Source organism: Nyctereutes procyonoides, unplaced genomic scaffold, assembly GCF_905146905.1.
Source record: "Nyctereutes procyonoides isolate TBG_1078 unplaced genomic scaffold, NYPRO_anot_genome, whole genome shotgun sequence".
Taxonomy (NCBI): Eukaryota; Metazoa; Chordata; class Mammalia; order Carnivora; family Canidae; genus Nyctereutes; species Nyctereutes procyonoides.
The window spans coordinates 22,917,133-22,937,517 of NW_026575121.1; the positions used below are offsets into that span (position 1 = coordinate 22,917,133).

Sequence of the window (20,385 nt, forward strand, 5' to 3'; positions counted from 1 at the left end):
TGCCTCTTTTTAATATGGATAAACTGGGAACTTCCAACATCTTTCAATTCTGTTTCCATTTCAATTAAATGCATTTTCTCTTCCCTATGGTTTTCTTAATAACAATCCCTTTTTTTTAGCTTACTTTATTTTAAGAATACAGTACATAATACATATGTTACAGGATCTTTTGTCCTTTGGTGCCTGCAGTTCTTGGTCACACCACTTAAAAGAATGAAGATGTATAGACGAGACAGAGGGCAGCAAAGCAAGGTTTATTGAGCAATAGTACAGTTTATTGAATGAGAGAGTACAAAGCTCCCAAAGAGGGAGGGAACTTGAGGGTTGCCACTGGAATTTCTAAGTCTAGGGGTTTTTATGAGCTTGTTGGTGGGCTGTTTTAATCTGATTAACCCTCCATATGTCTGTTTTCCAATTAGATTTTTGTCATCTGTATGTGGGAAAGGGAAGAGGGCTTATTCCAGGGTGGATGTCAAATCCATTTAAGGGTGGTTTCTTCTTAGGGTGGGAGTCCCTTGTTGCTGCCTGCCTTTCTTCCAGCTATCTGCCAACCCATATAACATACAAAATACATATTATTCAACTATTTATTGTTGGTAAGTTTTCCAATCAACAATAAGCTATTTGAGGGTTGTTGGGATGCATGGCTTGCTCAGTGGTTGAGCGTCTGCCTTTAGCTCAGGGCATGATCCCAGAGTCCTGGGATCGAGCCCTACATCAGGCTCTTCATAGGGAGCCTGCATCTCCCTCTGCCTATGTCTCTGCCTCTCTCCCTGTGTCTCTCATGACTAAATAAAGTCTTTAAAAAATTGGGGGAGGTGTCAAAAATTACACATGTATTTTTTACTACACAGGAGGTCAGTGCCCCCAGCCACTACCACCACCACCATCCCCCACCGTCATTCAAGGGATGACTATATAGTCAGCAGGCAGGAGAAACCATACTACACCTTCATTTGCTTTGAAATTGCTGCAGCTGATTCCATAGTTCACAAGTTATGCACAAAATACTAGAACACAAACACCATACAAACAAGTTCCTTGACACTTTCTTGTTTTAGAGAGTGCCCATGAGTGGGGTGAGGCAGAAGGAAAAGGAGAGAATCTCAAGCAGTTTCCATACTCAGCATGGAACCTGTGTGGGGCTCAACCTCAGAGGACCCTGAGATCATGACCTGAGCAAAATCGAGAGTCAGACACTTGACCGACTGAGCCACCCAGGTGCCCCTAGTCCTCTGACATTTTATATCAAGATTCACTTCTCCATTGTCCAATAACCTTTCCCTTATCTCTGTCTGAAACTTCCATCGGAATGGCTTTTACCATCCATATTCCTACGAATATAATATTCAGGATTACTTAGACATTTGTTGAGAAGATTGAGGCTTCCTCTATAGTCTTCCTCTTTTCTTTCTTGGATCTCCCCAGAATCACCTTTAATGGTTTTTCTAGTATATACTTTGACGCCCTTCCTGCTTCTGTCTGTCACCCAGTTCTGAAGCTGCTTTCACATTTTTAGAAATTTGGATTTTTAGGGGGGATCCCTGGGTGGCTCAGCGGTTTGGCACCTGCCTTCAGCCCAGGGTGTGATCCTGAAGACCTGGGATCGAGTCCCATGTTGGGCTCCCTGGGTGGAGCCTGCTTCTCCCTCTGCCTCTGTCTCTGCCTCTCTCTCTCTCTCTCTCTCTCTCATGAATAAATAAATAAAATCTTTAAAAAATTTTTGGATTTTAGGAGCAACACCCCACTTCTTGGTATCAGTTTTCTATCTTGGTCTATTCAGGCCACAAGGACAAAACCCTATAGCCTGTGTGGCTTATAAACAGCAAGAATTTATTTCTTGTCATTGTGGAGGCTGTAAAGTCCAAGATCCAAGCACTGACAAACTTGATGTTTGGTGAGTACCCAGTGCCTGGCTCATAGACAGTTGCTTCCTTACTGTGTCCTCACATGGTGTAAAGAATGAGAGAGTTCTCGGGTTTCCTTTATAAGGACACAAATCCCATTAACAACGGTTATAACCTTCATAATCTAATTATCTCCAAATATCCTTGTCTCATAATACTTCACACTGGAAGTTGTCCAGTGAATTTTTCTAACTTTTTTTTTGGGGGGGGGGGTGGCGGGTGGCAGGGAGCAGAAACTATATTCCTGGTAATGTATGGTCACTGACATCTGTGTTCCTTGGAGTATGTTAAGCTTTGGTTCTCTAAAATTTTAATTTATTTATTGATATATTCTATTTATGAAACACTTTCAAATCTTATGCTACTTCTTTAAGTTTGCTTTCCTTCTCCTGGAATGACTACTCCACCATTTGTGCAGGGCTAGGTGTAAACTCCAGAAAGAGAAAAAATCAAGAAAAGTGAACAGAGTTTAAGTGATCTATAAGACATCAAAAGTGGACTAGCATGTGCATTATTGGAGTTCCACAAGAAAAAAAAGAAAAAGGCAGAAAGAATAGTTGAGGAAGTAATGGCTGAGAGTTTACCAAATTTAATGAAAGACATAAGTATCATAAACATCCAACAAAGTCAAAGAACTCCAAATAGAATAAATACAAAGACCTACAAAAGAGGCACAATATGATCAGACTTTGAAAGACAAAGGACAGAATCTTGAATGCAAGAAGATAGCAAAGACTAGTGGTATACAAGTACTCAGTATGATTAACAGCTGATTTCTTATAAGCTTCTAGAAATAATTATTATGAAAAAGAAAAGATGCAGTTTATTAATGTTAGAAATGATAGAAGAGACATTACTATGGATTTTATATTAAAGGATGATTAGGGATTATTAAGAATAATTTTATGACAATTCAACAATTTTGGAAATAAACTCACATCTTTGAAAAACTGGAATTACAAAAACAGACACAAAAATAAACAAATCTGAACAACAGCCTTATATCTATGAGAAAAAAAATTAATTCATAATTAAGTACACTCTGCCACAAATTCCAAACTTTGTTGGCATTACTAGTGATTTCTACTGGACATTTAAGGAAAAAATAATACAAATCTTATATAATTATTTTTCAGAAAATAGTGGAAGAGTGGACACTACCTGACTCACATTTTGAGGATAGAATTACCCTGGTAATAAATTTAGACAAAGACATTGCAAGACAATAAAACTGTAGACTAATATCCTTGATGAATATCCAAAAATTCTTTATGTATAATTAGCAAATTAGATTTGATACATAAAATAAATACTACTTTCCATCAAGTCTGGTTGACCTTCTGAGTGCAAGGTTAATTTAATATAAGAAAATCATATATATATATATATATATATATATATTTTACCTCATTGATAGACTAAAGAAGAAAAAAGTAATCTCAAAATAGAGTAAAATCATTTGATAAAGCTCAAAACACATTGTCATCCTCATTAAACTACAAATAGCATCTTAACCATAAAAAATAAAACCTACAAAAAGAGCATACGGTAAATACTAAACTTGATGGCAAAAGTCTCAATCTAATTTCAAGAAAAAAGGTAAAAATATCTGCTCTTATCATTTCTTTTGACATTTGTTCTGAGCAATGTAATTAGCCAATAAAGAGATGCAGAAATCATTGACATAAGAAACTAAGAGGAGGGTAGCCTGGGTGGCTCAGCAGTTTGAGCGCCTGCCTTTGGCCCAGGGCGTGATCCTGGAGTCCCAGGATCAAGTCCCGCATCAGGCTCCTTGCATGGAGCCTGCTTGTGTCTCTGCCTCTCTCTCTCCCTCTCTATCATGAATAAATAAATAAAATCTTAAAAAAAAAGAAATTTAAAAAAAAGAAATCAAGAGGAGTCTTTTTTCATAGACATACTGACCATGTATAAAATAATTCTGTAGAATCTATGGGAAAACTGAATAGAATAACAAGGTTGCAAGATACAAGATTGATATAGCAAAATCAATTTTATAATTAAATAAGTTCTGAACATTTGGAAAAGGCAAATATTCAAACAAAAGTTTACAATGCCAAAAAAAGAAAATGGTTAGGCATAATTCTAATGAATTATGTACAAGATGTATACACTGAAAAATACAAATCTTAGAAGACCTAAATAAATGAAAAGATACAGTAATGTTATTGGAAGACTCGATCTTCTTAAGAAGTTAATTGCCCCAAATAAAACTGTATAGTTCTTGGACAGTCACATTCACAACTGCATTAGATTTCCTTTTCAAAATTGACAAGCAAATTCTAAAATATGTGGACATGAATGAGGACTTGGGAGAGCCAAAAAAACACTCAAGTTGAATGATTTGAATGGCCTTATTTTAAGATTTCTCTTGTTATTGCATCGTCAAGACAGTGTGTGGTAATGGTATAAGGATGGAGATGGGTAAATACAATGATTGAAGATTTTATTTTCAGAATGCATGTGGAATTAACTTCTATTTTCCTCCTTGTTTTCTTCATAATTGTTAGTATGATGTTTACTCCAATCATTAAATATCTTAATAATAGTGAGGTGTCTCTGAAAAGATGTAGAATATTCAAGTTATTTTCTGACAACCCATTTCAAAGCTGTTTTCAGTTTTTTCTTTAAGAAATAGAATCAAAAATACCTTTAAGGTGGGTAGCTAGGTAGTCAGTCAATTGATCGATCAATTTATGAAGGGGTCATAGCTTATTATTGTCAATATTTTAGCATAAAAATGCACTTTGCCAAGAATGCAAATACCTGTTCCAGGAAAAAAAAAAAAAACCACATTAAAAAAAAAAAAACTAGCAAATACAAAATTTTAAGAGCTCATTAAATGAATTTCACCAGAGGTTATGACTGCTGGTTTTACAGTCACCACTTTAAAAATATAGTTTCTTTTCACAATGTGTGATTTCCTTCTGTTATAGGTTATCATGTATACTTGGCAAAATGTTATCACAAACATAGACTTAACATATTACTTTAAATTTCTCAGATGTCCAAGACTAAAGGTCAGGAAAAATATGGGGTAAAGAAACAGAATGAAGAACACATGGAAAGTGTGATGTAGGAGGCTTAAAGATGTATGATTAATGTCTAAGCATAAATAAGATATTCTGTAGCCTTATTTTCATAATGTAGCATTTCTGATGTAAATAGTTTATCATAATAAATGTCAGATAACATCGGGTCTGTGTGGGATGGAGTTACACTTAGGTCTAAAATGAGGTATGTCTCTTATAATGAGGGACAGTGAGAAATACCGTATGTTCCTTGCTTTCAAATTAGTAGTTCCATCTGTTTAACTAGTGGCAATTTCATCCCAAGATGCCTGGTGATTTGCGAAGATTCTGGAATGTGATAAACACCTTCCTTCTAGTATATGATAACTCCCAGGCCACTGAATCCAGAAAGTAGTTAATGCAAAGTGATGATAAGAGCACTGGTAGAATATACCAGAAATTACAAAATTTGAGTCCAAATTCCTAGTTACTAACTCACACATCAGTAATTATACCAAATATTGCTGTGGTCAAAACTGCTTAAGTTTGATGCTTAGAGTAAAATGAAAATATGTGGCTTTTCCTTGAAAGTTATTAAGAATTTTAAGACAGTGACACTAGTGTTCAAGCAAGAGTGGGTCCCTTTTACACTGAGGATTTGTATAAACTGTACATATTGTATGTCCACAAAGCCAGCCTGACTGTAGTTCTATACTTCAAATATTCCATTAAATTTAAGCTATGACATCAAAACTAAGATATGCCACTAAATTTAAAACAGCTTATTATAGGTTAAAAATCCACCTCAATGTTAAGGGCACCTGCGTGGCTCAGGGAGTTAAGTGTCTGCCTTTGATTCAGGTCTTGATCCCGGAGTCCTGTCTGGCTCCCTGCTCAGTGCTTCTCCCTCTCCCTCTGCCTTTTCCCCTAGTCCCACCTCATGTCCTCTCTTTCATAAATAAATAAAATCTTAAAAACACACTTCAATATTAATTTAAAAATTAAAAGAAGAACCATATTTATACAAATGTTAGGTTGAATTGTGCAAAGTATATCTTTAATTGAATGTGGTGTTTAACATAATTTAACCTCTGAAATGCACACATTAAACTTAATCTATATGAAGTAATAATTTCCCTCTTCCCACCTTTTGCTTGCTTCTTATTGCTTAGGTCCAAATCCCAGTGCAGTCAATATCTGTATCTCCGGAGTTGCTTAATTTTTTTTTCTAGTTTTTCATCTGTAAATCTAACACTTGCTGAAATAAGTACAAATAATACTAGTTATACTTACCTCATAGAGTTAATTAGAACTAATTGAAATAATCTGTGGGACTCTTTCAACATAGTTTTAATATATTTATTGAATAAAGTTTAGCTAGTATTGTGATATGCATTATTTTGTATTCTTTTTGTGTTACCCATGAGTCACAAGGAATTAATCCCTTCTACTGTACAGGGAATAATTACAAGTACTGATAGCAAAAGACATGAAATAGTGGAGAATTGAAAGCAATCACCAGTTTTTTGTTTTGTTTTGTTTTTTGTTTTTTTAAGTAATAGTGCAGATCTGAGGAACTCTGAGAGAGTAAATAGAACTACAGTCTATCTTGAAGGGTTTTTAGAGATTATCTAACTGGGTACTTGAGAATGTTACCCAACTAAAATATATTTTGAAAAACTAAAATTTAGAGTCCATCGTGATCATTAATTATAAGTACAAAAAAATTACGAGTACAACTTAGAGAGTTCTAAAATAAACAGGTAATGCTTAGGAGTGACAAGAGCAACCTATATGTAATTCCATATGTTTTTTTTTTTTCAGGATGGGCTGTTTTACCCATCTTCAACCTTGTACCATCGCCCCCACCCCACAACTCTTTTTGCGAGATTAAGACTATTTGCACTGCTCACTTGCCCAACCTTTTCTACTTTTGTTTCTATGAAGTTACGTCTTGAAATAATAGCCAATATTGTTCCAAAGGAGGCTTCCCTTCTTGGATAATGAGGTTAGGGGAAATTCATTAGCCTTACTGGTTAATCCCACCTGTAACCTGTAATGTCAGGTTGTTTGTTTATTTGTTTTTTTAAAGATTTATTTATTTTAGCAGGGGAGTGAGGAGGGGATGATGAAGAGGGAAAGAGAGGGAATTCCAAGCTGACTCCCCACTGAGCATGGACCCTGGAGCTAGTTTCATCTCCGGACCATGAGGTCATGACCTGAGCCGAAATCAAAGAGTCAGATGTTTAAGGGACTGAGTCACCCAGGTGACCCAGCTGCAATACCAGTTTTTAGCTACTTTTTAAGCTTCATATGTACCTCAAAGACTTGTACACATGAGTCAGTTTGAATGGAGTTTATCAAAGTCTCATAGTATATTTGAACATGATGAGCAAAGCTCTCATTTTAAGTATATGTTACTGAGTGACAAAGTCCATGATAACTTCATGGCTTAAAATAATAGGAATTATTATTTCTCTTTGACCTTTAGATTGACGGGGCCTAGGAAATAGTGTTACTTAGTATCTCACATGCAGTTGCAGTCAGCACCTGGAGCTGCAGGCATCTGAAACCTCTATGCATTGGATATCCAATATAAAATTTTTCAATGACATTATGGGTGCCTTAGTACTACTCCTTCACCTCTCAACATAGCGGCTTAATCTCCATTTGGGCTGCTGACATCTTGATGGTCTCAGTATAGTTGCATTTCTTACACGATGGCTGACTTCGAAGGGAAAGTATTATAAGGCAGCCAGAAGGAAGATACCAGTCTTCTTGATGACTAGGCCTAGAATCAGCTATGGTAATTTCTACAATATTTGATTTTTCTATATCAGTCACATGACAGGCCACATCCGGAGGGTAGAGATATTGATGGATTTTAGTGGAGGAAAGGCATGTGTCTATGGAGAGGGTGGGAATGAATTGTAGGATATGGGACACAAGCTACTGCAACTTTTATTGGCATGGACCATAACCTTTTCTTCCTACCTCTGTACTTTCCTTCTTTTCACAAACGTATATTGAGCATCTACTCTATGCCCCCAAATGCATTAGGCACTAAACTCATTTATCCCCTTTCATTTATAATTAGAATTGTGCTACAATATACACACACCAAGATTTTTTTTAATGACATCAACTATTTCCAGTTTACATTAGAAAGTACTGTTTATCTGAACAAAAAAGAAAAAAAATACAATACATTGGCAATAAGTGATTTATTAAATGGAAAATCTCATTTTATTTACTTAGCTATATACATGTATTATTTTTCTCTTCTTGTAATGCTTGTTTTCTGAATTCTGTGTAAGCATTATTAGCAAAAAGACTTAAAATAACTTCTTTAATATTTTTTTCTTACCTAGCACAATGTTCAATACATTTCTATCAAATTGGTAACTCAAAAAAAGACGTGTTGTTAAATCCTAATAATAGGCATCTTGGTTTACTTGCTTACTTTCCCAAAAGCACTTATTATTAATTTTTGATTGAGAGAATATGCTTTTGAATTTGAAAATCCGAAGAAATTCTACTTTAGAGGTAAATGGGAAATTCGTGGGTAATTCTATCAACATATCATTGCTAACAAATAACATGTACATGTACTGGCACCATGAGAATTTTGTGAGAATTAATCACATCACGATTCTAAGTCACCTTGAAATATATAGAGCTATGTTAAAAGGAAAAGAAGGCTAATAACATGTTATGTCTATACTAAAATGTTTGCTCCTATGATAATGAATGCCAGTATTTTCTGACAGCTCTTCCGGAAATTCTTGTTTTGTTCCATCATTTTTGTTCCTTTGATATTCAGCTATATATAACTCACACTATTTTCTAACCCATCAGCAAAAATATTCAAATACAAACAGTAGAAATGTTAATGCAAGCAGTGAAGGTTTGTTTTCTTCTCAAAATTCTGTGATTTAATATACAGTTTACAATATGTGGTTATAATTCTTTCTCTCATACAAGCTTTCAAAAATAAAAAGGTATATTTTCCTTTGATCTGAAAAAGGAAAAGTAGGAAAGAATTTATCTTCTTCAACAGACTCTTTTTTTTTTCCTTAGAGAAATTAACATAGCTATGGATTTGCTTCACTTGAATAACCTGCTTTTAATGCACAAAATCAGACATGGAAGGTATTAGGCACTTATATTTAGTGAGGGGAAGGGTTTAAGATATCTCAGATTTTCCTGAAAGGAAATACTGAGGCATATTTGTTATTGCTGTAGATGGATGTGTATACTAAATTTTTAGCTACATTTACTTCCACAGCTTAATATCATATATTTATAGTATTTAGTTACAGGTTTGACAGTAAAATAATAAAAATATAAAATAAAAATTTTTAAAAACCTGATTTAAAGATGGCAAACAGACTGGGAAAATTCATATTAAAATTACTTCTCTGGCTGTTACATAAGGTTGTGTTGGAAATTGCCTTTTGTTCTCTCTGTAAATAATTTCTAATTCTTTAACCAGAATATGTTGTTTGTTAAATTCCTTCTTACTTTCCTAGGATTTAGTTGAGGATTTAAGATTCACAGCTGGAAGAATATAATCATGCTATTTTGGACACAAGAATTCTATGGTTATAACTCCACAGGGTTTACTAATAGAGTGAAATTCACCATATAAGCTCTGATTATATATCTGGTTGATTATTAGTAAAATCTTTGAAGATAAGATTCTAAAATTTTATAAACGTAAGTATTATAGTATCTTCATTGAGGGTTACAGATAAACAGAATTTGGAGAAATCTGAAAAGACTGCTTGTCCCAAAGTGGAGTCCATACTAGCTTGCCACTTGTTTGAACTTATTGTCTATTACTTTGTCTTGTGACCAACTGTACATCTAATATTGAGGTGTATGTACTCTAGTATTTACCCCATATTGGATAATAGGGTAAGAAGCATGTGGGTAAATTTGATACATCCTCCTAAAGTATCAATATTAATAACAGACTGAAGAGGGTATACATCTACAGTAAAGTTAGGGTTGGCAGATTTAGTAAATAAAATATAGGACTCAGTTAAATTTAAATTTCAGGTAAATAATTTTTTTAGATATAAGTATGTTCTTTGCAATATTTGGGGCATACTTATAGTAAAAAATTGTCATTTATCTGAAATTCAACTTTAACTGAACAACTCCTAAAGTATTAACAGAAACAAAATACATTAAGATGTAAACATTTTATATATTTTATAAATAGAACAAGACAATTTGATAGTATTTTCTTTTAGAGTAACATTATATTCTCAGAACTACCACTATTTCCTCCACCTAGGCTAATTATTTAATTTTACTTTTTTTATGGTAGTAAGAACACTAAACATGAGATCTACCCTTTTAACAAAATTTAAGTGCACAGTACATTATAATTATATTATGTATATTATGTTGTGTAGTAGATCTCTAGAACTTGTTCATTTGTGTAACTGAAACTTCATTAAACAGCGAACCCTACTTTCTCTCCTCTTAGTTAGCCTCAGTCATTTTACTTTCTGCTTTATGAAATTGACTATTTCAGCCACCTCATATGATTGGAGTCATGTAATATTTGTCTTTTTGTGATTGGCTTATTTTTTTCATCAGGGTATCTCTAGGTTCATATTGTCAAAAATGACAGAGTATTCTTTTATTCAAGCTGAATAATATTCCACTGTATATAAATGTATATAACACATTTTATTTATCTCTTCATCCACTGATGGACATTTAAGTTATTTCCATGTCTTAGCTGTTGTGAATAATACTCCAGTGAACATGGAAGTGCAGATACCTCTTTGCAATTCTGATTTCAATTCTTTGGTATATGTATCCAGAAACGGGATTAATGTATCATATGGTAATTCTGTTTTTTATTTTTAAAATATCCTCTGTACTGTTTTCCGTAGCGGCTATACCATTTTACCTTTCTACCAACACTATAAAAGAATTCCAATTTCTCCATATTCTTACCAACACTTTTATGGATATATAACATTTTTATAATAGCCATCCTAAAAGGTGTGAATTGATGTTTCATTGTGGCTTTGATTTACATTCCTTGATGTAATATACATATACAAAACCTTTTGATTTTCTTCGGAGAAAAGTCTATTCAAGTCCTTGGCTTATTTTTAATTAGATTATGATTTTACTATTGAATTGTATGAATTATATTTTGAGTATTAATCTCTTTTCAAATATATGTTTTGCAAATAATTTCTCCCATTTTCTAGATTGCCTTTTCACTCTGTTGGTTGTTTCTTTTGCTGTGCAGAAGCTCTTTAGTTGCAATCCCATTTGTCTAATTTTCTCTGGTTGCTTATATGTTGGTGTTCTATCCAAGAAATCACTGCCGTGACAATGTCATGAAGCTTTTCTACTACCATTTTCTTCTAGGTGTTTTACAGTTCTGGATCTCACTTTAACTTAACTCATATGAATTTATTTTTGTGAATGGTGTAGGATAGGTGTTCAGTTTCAGTCTTTTGCGTGTTGCTACCCACTTTTCCCAGCTCCATTTATCGAAGAGATTATCCTTCCCCATTGTGTATTCTTGGCACCAGTGTTAAAGATCAGGTAATCATTATATGGGTGGGTTTATTTCTGGGCTCCGTTCTGTTCCATTGGTCTATATATCTGTTTTTCTTTTTTAAATGCCAGTGCCATTCTGTTTTAATTACTATAGCTTTGTAAAATTAGGAAATGTGATATCTCAAGCTCTGTTCTTTCTCGATTGCTGCAAAAGCTTCCCACCTCTTTTCCTTTGTTCCTGGCTGACCAGCATCAAGACAGTGCTGATTCTTTCAGTCCTCTATCTTAGATAAGATAGAAGCCATTCCCTTAGAAAGCCCACTGAAGGGCAGGGGACTGTGACCATTTACCCTCTATCCACGTGAGGAGGAAGTTACAGCTCAGGGTGCTTTCTGTCCATACTGAGCTTTGTCACCTAGAGGGAGGGGCTCATGTGGGTAAAGTGAAATTGTTCTTGTCTGTTTCAGGGCAGCTTTTCTTGGTTTTATGCCCATTTAGTTACTGAAACTTCTTAACTGGACTCTGAACCTCTCATAAAGATATTTTAGTCCTTATATCATTGTTAAGTAGTGTTTCTGTGTAAGAATAAGGGATGAAACTTCCTATTCTATTATCTTGCTGATGTCACTTCCCCCAGAACTGCTACCATTGACTGTTCATTCTTCTTGAGGAGTTATTTTGGTGAATATTTTTGAGAAGCATTTCCATAAATACAAAATCATTAATGCACGGGTTTAAAAACATGACTGCTAATTTTTTGACACTTCTCTATGGAAATGGAGAATTAATATCTTCTTTCCTTGAAATTGGGCAAGTCTATCAGTGTTTGGAGTAATTAAATATAGTGGAAATAAAACTAAGGCCAAAGTGATCATTTAGCTTCTCCCTTGGGTTCAAAAGAACATTTTCTGTTTAGCTCTGGGATACCATGTCAGAAGCCTCACCATCCTGAGGTTAGAATATTGTGAGAAGCTCAGGTTTCTTCGGAGGCCTTACATAGACATTTTGAAAAACAATTCAAATACACCTAACTTTGTAGTCATCCCAGTCTAGGTGCCAGTCTTGTGAGTGAAGAACCTCACAGATGATTCCAATCCCCCATCATTCAAGCAAACTCCAGCAGTTTAAGTCTTTCCAGCAAAGTTCCCAAACATTGTGAAGCAGACACAAGGCTTTCTTGCCATGTCCTATCTGAGTTTCTTACCAACTTTTGTAGCAGATTATAACAGCAATTGATAACTGGAAAGGTAGTATATAACTGAAAAGTTTAAAGTGTTAACTGTTGCTAAGATAATAACATAATATTTTAAAAATATTTTTATATTTTCAGAGGGGATCCCTGGGTGGCTTAGCAGTTTGGTGCCCGCCTTCGGGCCAAGGCGTGATCCTGGAGTCCCCAGGATCGAGTCCCACGTTGGGCTCCCTGCATGGAGCCTGCTTCTCCCTCTGCCTGTTCTCTGCCTCCCTCTCTCTCTATGTCTCTCATGAATAAATAAATAAAAATTAAAAAATAAAAATATATTTTCAGAACTGGGAGCAGAAAGATGGCTTAGAGTAATTTAGGTTGAGCATTTAAAATTTAATATGCCTGTCAAAATCACCTGACGATCTTGTAAAAATACAACTTTTGATTTAGTAATTCAGTGGTGAGAAAGAAGTAATACCTTTCTAACAAATTGCTACGTAATGCTGATGCTGCTGGTCCAAGGCCCAGCTTCTGAATTGCTACTCTACTTTCCTCATTTTTAATTTGAGAAAATTTGAGATTTAAAGTGATTAAATAGCTGCCTAAAATTGGCAACAAATGGTGGTAAGCCAGGTTGTATTCCTTAGCAAAGCCTGTGGTTGTGGATTATCAAGAGAGAATTATAAATGGAGAAGAGCATTCTTTGGGATAACTAATATCAGTCACTATGTTAAGTACTTTTATATAATTTATCTCCCTTATATCAACTATATCAGTCGCTATGTTAAGTACTTTTGTGTAGGTTATCTCACTTTTTTTTTCCTCTATAGTACTTTAAAACAGATAATTTTATGCTCAAATTAGAGAAGAGAAAGTTAAAGTCTAGAGAGTTCAAATGATCTATTGGAGCAGGTTGATGAAGTAAGGCTTGAATCCAGAGCTTTGGGCATTAAGGCTTTGATTGTAACTATGGCATAAAGTTTTCATGGGCATTGGAGAATGGGTGGTCATGCTAAAAATGAAATGAAAAAGGAAAAGAAGCATCTCATAGACAACAGTGGGATGAAGGAAAATAAAATTTCATGTTTTATAACTCTACCAGAAACTACATCTATTCATACTACTTAGGATTGATCAAAGCACCTATCAAAGCATAGTTTTTTTTTTGCTTTAATCTAGCTATAAATGCTAATATTTATCTAACCATTTATTCATTCAATTAATATTTATTGAATAAGAATACCTTTCACATTCAGTTCCATGTAGATGGATATAAACATGAACAAGAAATCAAAGTTTCCTTCATGATAGTCTTAAAATTAATTGCAATTTTGTGTGATGAATATTAGGATAGGCAGTGTATGGCAATTACCTAGAATATGCTAACTGATCTCACATGGTTGATAGAATACAAGAAGTAGTACAGATAAAAGTGTTTGCTATATAGAAAACCTCAATACATGTTATTTTTCAATTATACCTCCTTCTACTGATGCCTCCAACCAGTCAAATTGCACTTACCTGATTTAGAATAAACTCTAATGTCTTCTCTCAGTGAATTATTGAAAGTAATATGACATGAAAATGTGGTTAAAATAGTATAATTAGACTCTTTTAAAAAGAAAATACTTAACTTTTAAAATTTCAGTATTTAAAACCACCATTGGGAAAGCTAAGTAGTCTCATTATTTTTACTGTAGGGAGAATAGGGACAAATATTCATGTACTTTTTTTTGCCTGCTAAAGTATAATATTCTGCTAATATTTTATCTGCTAAAGTATAATATTCAAAAACTGAAAAACACGATTCTCATATAAATATATAATGAGTATGTGTCAAAGAGTTTATTCAACTAATCAGTGAGGAAACCAGTCAGATATTAAAATTGGTTTAGAGAGCATTTGAAATGCTAATTTTTTATTAGGCAATTAATAAAAAATGTTAGTATAAAATTGCTAGATTAGATACAAAACTAGTTAATTGTTCTACATTGGAGAGAATTTTCTTTTTAAAACCAGATCATTAGATTTATTTCCTCTCTGAATGATAATCTCATAAAAATCTGAGTAATAAGAATTTCACCAGATCTGGATACTTAAATGAATTATCTTTTTTTAAATGAATTATCTTAATATTATTTTCCATTATGTTTATAAACATTTCTAAAAGCTATTTTTGATTGCAAAAAGGGGCAGGTTTCATTCTGTATGGCCTGATTGTCTACATAGATGCAGCAAGATATAGACCTCCTTGAGTTTGTATTATAAATCTAGACCCATATAAATCAATTGAGGAACCACTGAGCCAGAGAATTAACCACTGTCTAGAAAATCTAATATAGTATTGTTTATTTGTGTATTGGTTTCATTTTGAGATGCCTCGAATTTGCTAAAGTTTCTGGTCTGCAAGAAGTGGTCTTCCTAACATCCAAGAGGTCAAGTCTTACTTAGCAAGCCAGATATCCTGAAAGTTTAGCAGACATTGGCCTTATGTGGAAAACCAATTCTTGAACATGATTAAACCAGAAACAGAAACAAAAATACAAAATCATTAGAGAAGAAAAAAATAAAAGAGGAACGGACTCAGAAAGTTAAAGTTCTACTGCCACTTGGGATTCATCCTTGGATAAGAAAATATGTGTCAGGACTGAAGCAGACCATGAGGCATACTTTTTAAGCAACACTGTTTAAATGATTGTCAGATTACTCCCCTTGGGTGTGTTAACAAGACAAACTCTAAAACTATTGAAGTGTAATCTCCCAAAAGTTAAGAACATAACTCCTAAAAATATGTGATGTGTATGTATTAAAATTTTATTCAAGTCATTAATAGGAGATGCATTAAGATTTTCAAAGACCATTAAAGATATGAGGTATTTACATGTAGTTTAATAAAGGAATTTTTGGATAAATTTCTGGGTTAAGTACAAAACTGGCTAATCTCCAACTGGATATTTAGTCTAACCACTGGTGTTACCATTTTTACTACGTTATATGCATCTTGACTGGAAAAAATATGTTGGTTATTATGTAATTTCACAGTCTCTATAATTATTAATAAATAGCCTTAACAGATCTTTTTTTTCTGAAAATCCAGTGAAGTTGAATTTTACTTCTTTTTCCTGCAGATTCATAAAATTCAATATGTCCATATTTTTGGAAAAGCATACAGTGGATAATAACTCCTAAAACTTTCTAGGACACATTTCCTCCCAGCTTACCGTCGCAGTATATTTATCTTTTATCTCATTCCACTTTTTGCTTGATTTTGGTCACAACTGAAATCCATTGTCAATGAAGAACCCCTTTTTTGAGACTGTCTTGAAAATTGGTGGGGCAAAAATCAGATTTCACCAGAAGACTTAAAGTTTTCTTAAATTATTTGTTTAAGAACAAACCATATAATAAAATTTGCATTCATTTTAAAAAGATGTATCAAGTATCTATTTTCCTTTTAAAAAAGAAGGGTATTGGGGTGCCTGGATGGCTCAGTCAGTTAAGCATCTGACTCTTGATTTTGGCTCATGTCATCATTTCAGGGTTGTGAGATCTAGCCCTGAGTCGGGCTCAGCACTGGGCATGGAGCCTGCTTAAGATTTTCTGTCTCCGGCTCCCTGTGCCGCTCTGTCCCTCCCTGTCTAAAAACAAAACAAATACAGGAATAAATACATAAAAATAAGGATATATTTTTAGGTACATAATCATTTATATACTAAGCCTATTAAGAAGCTTCTGAGGAACTTCTGAGAGTTTTTGTGACTTTGTGACTTTGTGGATGTTTATGAGTCTGAATGCCTATAAACTACATAAAACATTCTGAAATTTTTAAAAAGCATCTCTGAAATATCCCATACTGGGCATTTCATCTATGGTTTTCTGGGATATTATAGTGGTCATTTAACCCTCAGCATACCAGGAAAAATATAAATGAATGAATATTGTCACACATTCTTTTGAGAAAATGGAATGGTCCTTGGCCATGATGAAGTTCTTCCCATTGAATGTCTAACTGGAAGTAAATAGCACATTTTCTTTTTGTCCTTAGTTATTCACTGTAAGGTTTACAGATTTTCTTTTTGTCCTTAGATTATATGATTTTGATTTACAGCATTATATGATCAATTTCACTATTATGATTAATGTCAACAGCTGTTTTGAATAATTTTGCATTCATTTTGATTCATATAAGAATTATAAAATGTCTTATTTCAGTTTTTTTTTTCTCTTTGCTATTAAAAGGATAAATTAAGGCAGTCTCTTTTTGGGGCACCTGGGTGGCTCAGTTGGCTAAGCGTCTGTCTTCAGCCTGGATCATGATGTCAGGGTCCTGGGGTTGAGTCTTTCATCAGGCTGTCTGCTCAGGGGGGAGCCTGCTTCTCCCTCTCCTGCTCCCCCTGCTTGCACTCTCGGGGCTCATTCTCCATTAAAAAAAAAAAAAGATTTTTTTTCTAGGGGTGGGTAGAGGCAGAGGGAGAGGTAGATAAGCAGACTAGACTCGCTGCTGAGTGGGGAGACCAACACAGGGCACAGTCTCAGAATCCTGAGATCATGACCTGAGCCAAAATCAAGAGCCAGATGCTTAACTGACTGAGCTATTCAGGCATCCCTACAGGATAAATTGAAACATTCTGAATTCTCAACTTACACAGTGAAATCTAAAGGCAGAATACATTCTTGGAAAGCGATGTAATAATTTTGGCAATACACTAAGAAAGCTGAAGGATGGTCAGTTTCTTATTGTACCATCTTTCTAGGTGATTCCATCATTCTCTTTCATTTTCTTTTTGTTTTAGACTTATTTTAGCATACTTGGGAATAATAAATGAGCAATGGTTAGGTAATTCTTAAGAAAATTAAATAACAATATTTCAGTGTATGAGAAATACAGTTGGCCCTTGGACAGCAGGGAGTTTGGTAGTGCTGACACCCTGTGCAACCAAAAATGTGTGTGTAACTTTTGACTCTCAAAACCTTGGCTTCTAAACCAAACCAAACCAAACCAAACAAAATAAACAAAACACTTGGCTGCTAATAGTCTTCTGTTAACTAGAAGCCTTACTGATAACATAATTAATTAACATGTTTTGTATGTTTATTATATACTATATTCTTTTTTATATACTATATTCTTAAAGCAAGCTAAAAAGAAAATATTAAAATCATGAGGAAGAAAAATGCATTTATAGTACTATACTATATTTATTAAAAAAATAATCTGTGTATAAATGGACCTGCCCAGTGCAAAGCCATGGGTAAACTATATAAGGTCACTAAGATCCAATGTATATGTGTTAGATTTATAAAAAGATTCAGTGAGTGTATATTTTAATTGTGAGATAGGATAAGTTTTATTCAATTAAAAAAATAATAAATTTCTCTTCTTTAGAGGACAGCTAAGAAAAAAATAAAATGTCACAAAAGATCAGCTCTTATGAAGAGTTAGAACTTTTCAAACAAGAAACTCAAAAACTAAAATTGGGTCCAGTGGACCCTGGTGGCCTACCACATGGAGTGAAACTACCTTGCATAGGTAATAGGGTATCAGTCAGAATTAGTTGCATAGTTATGTTAGAAGACAAGAAGCTGACAATCCATATGGTTATAAATCAATGGGAAACAATTTCTTCTACTGGTCACATATAAATAAAATCTCAGTTGTTGTGAATATGATCACACAAAAAAGCAAAAATATTCTTATACTCCCCTAAACTATGTCTAACCAACATTCTTCATGATAAAACTGAAAGTATCAGTGAGATGAGTTTAAGTTGCTAATTTCATGATAAGATAATCATTAGGTTGAACAAATACATACAATTTTACTTGTGTAACTTTTGAAGCACTGTAGGTAACATTTTTTACTTCTCAATTAATCAAAAATAATACAAAAATATTATTAACCATTTTCTGGTATTCTTTGTATCATCAGACTTCCTAAAAATATATTCATTGACATAATCTGATAGGGTATAGTATATAAGGATGAATTAACAAAGTAATCATGTAAAAATAGGTTTTAAAATAAATCTTAATATTTTCTTCAAAAATAGACTTTTTGTATGCATGTAATGTTATGGAATGGCAATCCATTCAAGTATTGTTTATCATATTATGCATCATACTTATTATATTAAATCGTAATCATTTGCTTTTTCCTCTATATCCAGTCATGTCTTTTTTTGATGATGATGATGATGATGATAGAGAGGGAGGGACAGAGGGAGAGAAAGAATCTTAACCAGAATCCTCACCCAGCCTGGAGCCCAAGGTAGGGCTCAATCTCAGGACTGTGAGACCATGACCTGAGTCAAAATCAAGAGTTGGATGCGTAACTGACTGAGCCACCTAGACACCCCAAAATATCCAATCACACTTTGAGCTTTATAAAATCAACTAGTATATCTTGATCTTAAAGCCTGGCACTGAGAGTCATAGTATAGGAGAGACTTAAATACATTTAAAATGTTACAAATAGGATATCTGAAGATTTAGTTAATTAATTTATTCATTACAAAAATATTTGTCAAGTCCCTGCTGTGGTTTGGACACTCTTCCAGACCTAAACTCTAAGAAGTCAATAAATTTTTCTTAGATGAATGGGCATGTAAAATAAAATTTACCTATTGTTTTAATAGGTTAGCTTCTTAGAATGTCAACTTCTCTTTACCTAGGAAAGAATGATAACCCTTGTTTAGATGTGATTACATTCTAGATAAGTGGATGTTAGATAATTATCTCAGTTTGAAGGCCATTTTACTTTATAACCCAAGATTTTTAGAGGAGAATGTTCCATTTTATTAGTCAGGAAATATATTTTTCCTATGTTTTGGTAAGCTATTTACTTGCTACAGTTACTTTAAATAGTTTTTCTACAAGATCTGTTCATTCAGGCCTTTAGGCATAAATAATGCCATAGAAAATTAATAGGTTTTGGCTACATCAACATATACTTTATGTATATTATCATACCTTTTATTATTTTTTATTGAATTTTATTAAGAGCTTATTTGTTCTTTCTACACAGGGATTTACACTTTCACTGTGTAATCTAATGTCTATGGAATCATCTTAAAGATTCAAATTCCACCAAAGATATATGACTGGAGTCCCCGGAGGTCATTCTGCACTTAGGCCAATAAAAATAATTATTTTAGGTGTGCTGACATATCTCTTTCATGATACCTTAAAATGGATATTCTTTAAGATGCTATTTCAATTCAGTAGTATCTTAATGGTATTTCACTTTTCCACTTAAAAGTTGTCTTCTAGGAATAGTTACTATATGATTAGGACTAAAATTACAGAATTGTAAGAAGGAAATATTTACTAAAGAGGGCTATATGACTGTGTCTCAAAGAGATATTAGGATTCTAGATGTATATGTGCATAAAAAGGATAATCTTCCAAAATACTGTTCTTAAAAAATATTTTGCCACACATATTTGAAGAATTCACATTTTTTATATTTCTCAAGTAATACTAGGAGTGCATGTGCTTTTTTTTTATAATTTTAATATTAATGGTAGAGGAGGGAGGGACATATAAATCCTTAACTGATATCTAAAGCCTCATCTCTGATTTAAAACACATTACTGTTTACAGACAGTATTTCAGAATGTCAACATGAATGGAAGTGTCAAATTGATGCTTAATACTAATTTGTTTATTTATGCTTGACTGCACTTAGATGGTAAAAAAGGTAGGTATCAAAAATAAAGATTAT

At 33.6% G+C, this 20,385-nt stretch overlaps 1 pseudogene; it reads left to right on the plus strand.

Annotated features, from left to right (window-relative positions):
- The window catches only part of LOC129516448 (tigger transposable element-derived protein 1-like), a 150,925-nt pseudogene that overhangs the window by 61,270 nt on the left and 69,270 nt on the right, over positions 1 to 20,385 (plus strand).